Below are 5,000 nucleotides of genomic sequence, written 5' to 3' on the forward strand. Positions count from 1 at the left end.
AACTCGCCAAAAATCAAGGAAGGACATTACATAAATACACCAAATATACCAAAAGCAGTTTTAGTCCTAACTCACTAGAGACACGAGCAGGGCAGCGTACAAGGGAGGTAAGGCAAACCTAACCGCTTTGAGAGAGACAGTCAGTAATTTTATTTTCAGATCCCTTAATGTGCTTAATTACCAATTTAAATTCCTGCAGTAACAGAGCCGAACGCAAAATCCTCTGGTTGGCCCCTTTCATCTGCTCTATAAACACCAGAGGATTATGATCAGTCAAATTTCTACAGGAAAAGAAAAATTAGTAACATAAGGCTTAAAATGTAATAGGGTACGGACCAGAGCTAAAGCCTCCTTTTCAATGGTTGAATACCGTCTTTCAGCTGACAATAATTTTCGGCCAAAATAAGATATGGGGTTTACCTCTCCTTCATTATCCCTTTGAAAAAGAATATAAACATTAGAATGGATTTAGCTTATTAAAAGCTTCCTCACACTGATCAGACCAATAATATTTCTTTCCCTTCTCTAAGAGCTTAGTAAGAGGTTGAGCAAGGTCTGAGAAATTCCGCACAAAGCGGCGATAATACCCTGTCATTCCTAGAACTCTTCTCACCTCTCTAACATTACGCGGCCTTTTCAAATTAATGATAGCCTTAAGGTTAGCTTGCTTCGGGGCTACTTGACTTAACCCAACCTCGTGACCTAAATGACAAACCTTGGCCTTTCCAAATTCACATTTAGCTAAATTAATAACCAACCCAGCCGACCTAAGGGCCTCAAACACCTTACGCAACCGCACCATATGCGTATTCCAGTCGTTACTGTATACTACTAAATCATCAATATAAATTTTGGTTCCCTTCAAACCACAAATGACCCTATTCATAAGCCGCTGAAAAGTACACGCGGCATTCTTCATCCCAAAGGGCATAACCTTACATTCATACAGCCCAAAAGGAGTTACAAATGTCGAAATTTCGCGGGCTCGATCAGATAAGGGAACCTGCCAATAACCCTTCAATAAATCTAGTTTGGTAATAAATTTGGCAGAACCTATCTGGTCGAGACAGTCATCAATACGCAGCAAAGGAAAGGAGTCATTTTTGGTGTGGGCATTAACCTTTCGATAGTCCACACACATACTGAACTTCCTGCCAGCTTTTCCCACAAGAACAACAGGGGGAACTCCAAGGACTAACGGAGTGCTGAATGAGGTCATGTTCTAATATATATTTTATTTTCCTTCTCAACTAAATCCCTCTTTACCGGATTTAATCGGTAAGGACTTTGTTTAACAGGAGAAGCCCTACCTACATCTACATCATGACAAAGAAAACTAGTTTTACCAGGAGAGTCTCGGAATAAATCTGAAAAAGAACATATTAAATTGGACATATTCTTTCTTTGATGAGGATCTACATGCTTTAAACCTTCCTATGCCATTCTTAAATTCTGAATATTACTAAACAGTGCATCGGAGGAAACCTAATTCAATAAATCCTCCGAATCCTGAGGAGGCATTTCTACAGCTACAACTACTGGCTAGGGTACATCTTTTGAGGGAACATCCGTCTTACCATGATAGGCTTTCAACCTGTTTATGTGGAATATCCTACACTTTCTCCTTGAACCGGGATCTTCAATTTCATAGTTCACCCCAGACAACTTCCTCAAAACTTTCCATGGACCCTTATATCTAGGTTCAAGAGAATTATAAGGGTCAATACTCAAAACCAACACCCTTTCCCCCTGTTCAAACGAACGGGCTTTAGAATTTCTGTCATAATTAGTTTTAATTTTATTTTGCGCAGAACCTAAATTATCACGCGCAAATTTCCAGGCGCTAACCATACGTTTTCTCAAATCATCCATATATTCTTCTACTTTTATATCACCCCCTTCGATTGGCCCCAAATACTTCACAAAAAATTTCCAAAGGGCCACGGACTTTGTGCCCAAAACATAGTTCGAAGGGAGCTACACCGGTGGAGGCATTGGGATGATTTCTAATTGCAAAAAGTGCGAGCCGAAGTTCTTTGTCCCACTCACTGCCATGTTCATAATAATTTTTCTTTAAAATAGATTTAAAAGTTTGGTGAGACCTCTCCACCATACCCTGACTCTCCGGATGGTACGGAACTCTTGTAATATGTTGAATGGCCAGTTCAGCACATTTACCTCTAAACATTTCACTCGTGAAATTCGTACCACAATGAGTTTGAATAACACGAGGTAGACCGTACCTAGAAAAGAATTCAATTAATTTATCAAAAACTACTTTAGAGGTTATTCTTCTCAAGGGGAAAGCTTCGGGAAATCTAGAGGCTCTATCCATAATTGTCAATATATAAACATACCCAGATTTAGTTTTTGGTAAAGGACCAACCACATCTATTACCAATTCCAAGAACGGCTCTCCGATAGCAGGAACAGGATTTAAAGGAGCCTTCGGAGTAATTTGATTTTGTTTTCCCATTACCTGACAAACATCACACTCTTTCACAAAACGATTTACAGACGATTTCATCCCAGGCCACCAACAATATTTAGCCAATTTAAGCAAAGTTTTCCATACCCAAAAATGACCTAAAGGAAATTATCGTGAGCGAGACTTATTATTGATTCACGGAACTGAGAATGGACCACCATTTGTTCAATCCGAGAAGTCTTACTCAGATCATCAGTCGCCTGTCTACTAAATCGGTACAATATATTATGAATTAACCAAACCGAGGCCTAATCAGATCACTAATATCCCCTAACTCAAGTTTAAATTCAGCTTTCTGGGCCTTAATGAAAGCCGAACGGTCCCAATCAGGTTTCAAAGCATTAATAATAACAAGATTACTTGTATTATCTATAGACCCGGGTCTTTCTACATCTACTTCTAAACTACCAAGTAACAATTCACTATCCTTATCTATTTCAGCAGCTTTGGTTGCGGCACGGGTCGTTACAGAAACAGGATAAGCCTCGACGGACAAAATGGGAAATAATTCACGACCTTCATTATTGAGCGTATCATTTCCCAAAATGCCGTCAAAACCAGGGATGGGGAGATTATTAACAACGTCCAACTCTGTAACTATCATATCCGGGAAAATACAACCTAACACCAACCAATAGAGCAGATATAACCGTGTTCAGGAACCCTCACAGAACAACATAATTACCTGAAAACTCTCTTAAACCATTCAAAGATTTACCTAAAACCAGAGACCGAGCGGTGCCAGTGTTTCTCAAAAACTTCACATTGATCATGCCCGATTTAAGGATTATTTTACCTGGCCAGACATATTTATCAAATTTAAGTCAGGAATTCTTATTACTAGCGGTGGGATTATCTTTACTGTCTACACTACTGCTAACTACTGGTGGTTTTTCACCCTTATCATTAGAGTCAGACCTGTTTGAAATTAATGAAATATGACTCTGTCCATATCTCTCTAAATACCTACTACGGGCATGGCATTGGTTCTCTAAGTGACCTGGTTTGTTGCACCAGAAATAGGTTCTTTGCCGTCCAGAACCTTGGTTATTATACCTATTAATGTTATTGTTACTGGAAATATGCATAACCCTGTTAGCAAAACTACGTGGAGGAGGAGGCCCTCCAGAGATTCCAACATTATTATTACCTAGAAAAGAACCTGTATTACCTTTAGAAACAGATGCTCAGAGTTCTACTTTATTAAAATTATTACTTATACAAGTAGAGGGATCATTCCTACCCGCCCCAGAACGACGGGTCAAAAAATATTCATCGGCCAATTGGGCGGCATTACTAACTTTCACAACCATTACCTCCTGGAGATGAACTCTTAACTCCTTGCTACATGCCTTCTTGAATTCTTCAAGGAGTAACATTTCCCTTAATGCCGCCAAAGACACTACCTGGCGACTCTTTATCCAGTCGTCGAATTCATTTTCCTTAAGCCGAGCAAATTCAACAAATGACTGAGAAGGGTGTTTGTTATCGTTCCTAAATTTTAACCTATAAGCCTCGGGTACCAAATCATAGGCTTTAATGACCAGTGTTTTGACCTTCTGGTAATCCCGAGCAATTCCTCCCTCCAAGGCATTGTACACCCGGATTACCTTGCTCACCAACTTGCATTGGATTAACGCAGTCCACATTTCCGAGGGCCAAAAAAATCGAGTGGCAACTCGCTCAAAGGCCTTGAAGAATTCAGGGACACTCTTTTCGTCAAACACTGGCACCAACTTTAAAGCGGCACCCAAATTAAACCTGTCATTATAATTACTCTTAGTGGAACTGATCATATTGGTCCCTTGCAACCTAGCCATCTGAAAATTTATATTTGCCATCTCCTACTCGTGACGCCTTGCACTCTCCTTCTCCTCAAACTCTAATTTCCTTAATTCTATCCTTTTACTGATTAACTTAAATTCTATTTCCTCCTTCGACTCTCCCAAAACAGGAACCGGAGCCAGCGGTTCCTCAGGCCTAGGATTCAGAAAAGGAAAAGTGGTCTTTGTCGACCTATTAGCTTTGGGTAAATCGGAGGGACCTTCAAAAATAATACCTGTGGGGGAGGATCATCAAAAATCGTTACTCCCTTCTTTCATGCTCACTTGTTCATCCTCTGAATCTCCCTCAAATACACTACCTTCACCATCACTACCCTCTCCACTCAGATTTTCGGCCTCGGCTAAATCATGAGAAATCCTATCACGAATCGCAATTAGGACCTCTTTCTTAGTGCCTGCAGACTTCAGCGGAACATCAAACCATTGACCAAACTCAACTAAATTTTTCCTACTGAATACAGACAAGTGGTTTATACAGTCGACTGACCCTAAAAATTCGGCCGGATCAGAAACAAAATCCTCCATTATATCCAATTTATCAGGGAAGAAAGGTAATATACTACAATAACAAAAGAAATATTGTCAAATTAACAAAGTGCCGCTCTACTGACCAAAACACTGAGTACACCTGAGAACAATCCTGTCACGGTCACCAATTTGTTACGACC

Source organism: Palaemon carinicauda, chromosome 29 (genome assembly GCF_036898095.1).
Source record: "Palaemon carinicauda isolate YSFRI2023 chromosome 29, ASM3689809v2, whole genome shotgun sequence".
Taxonomy (NCBI): domain Eukaryota; kingdom Metazoa; phylum Arthropoda; class Malacostraca; order Decapoda; family Palaemonidae; genus Palaemon; species Palaemon carinicauda.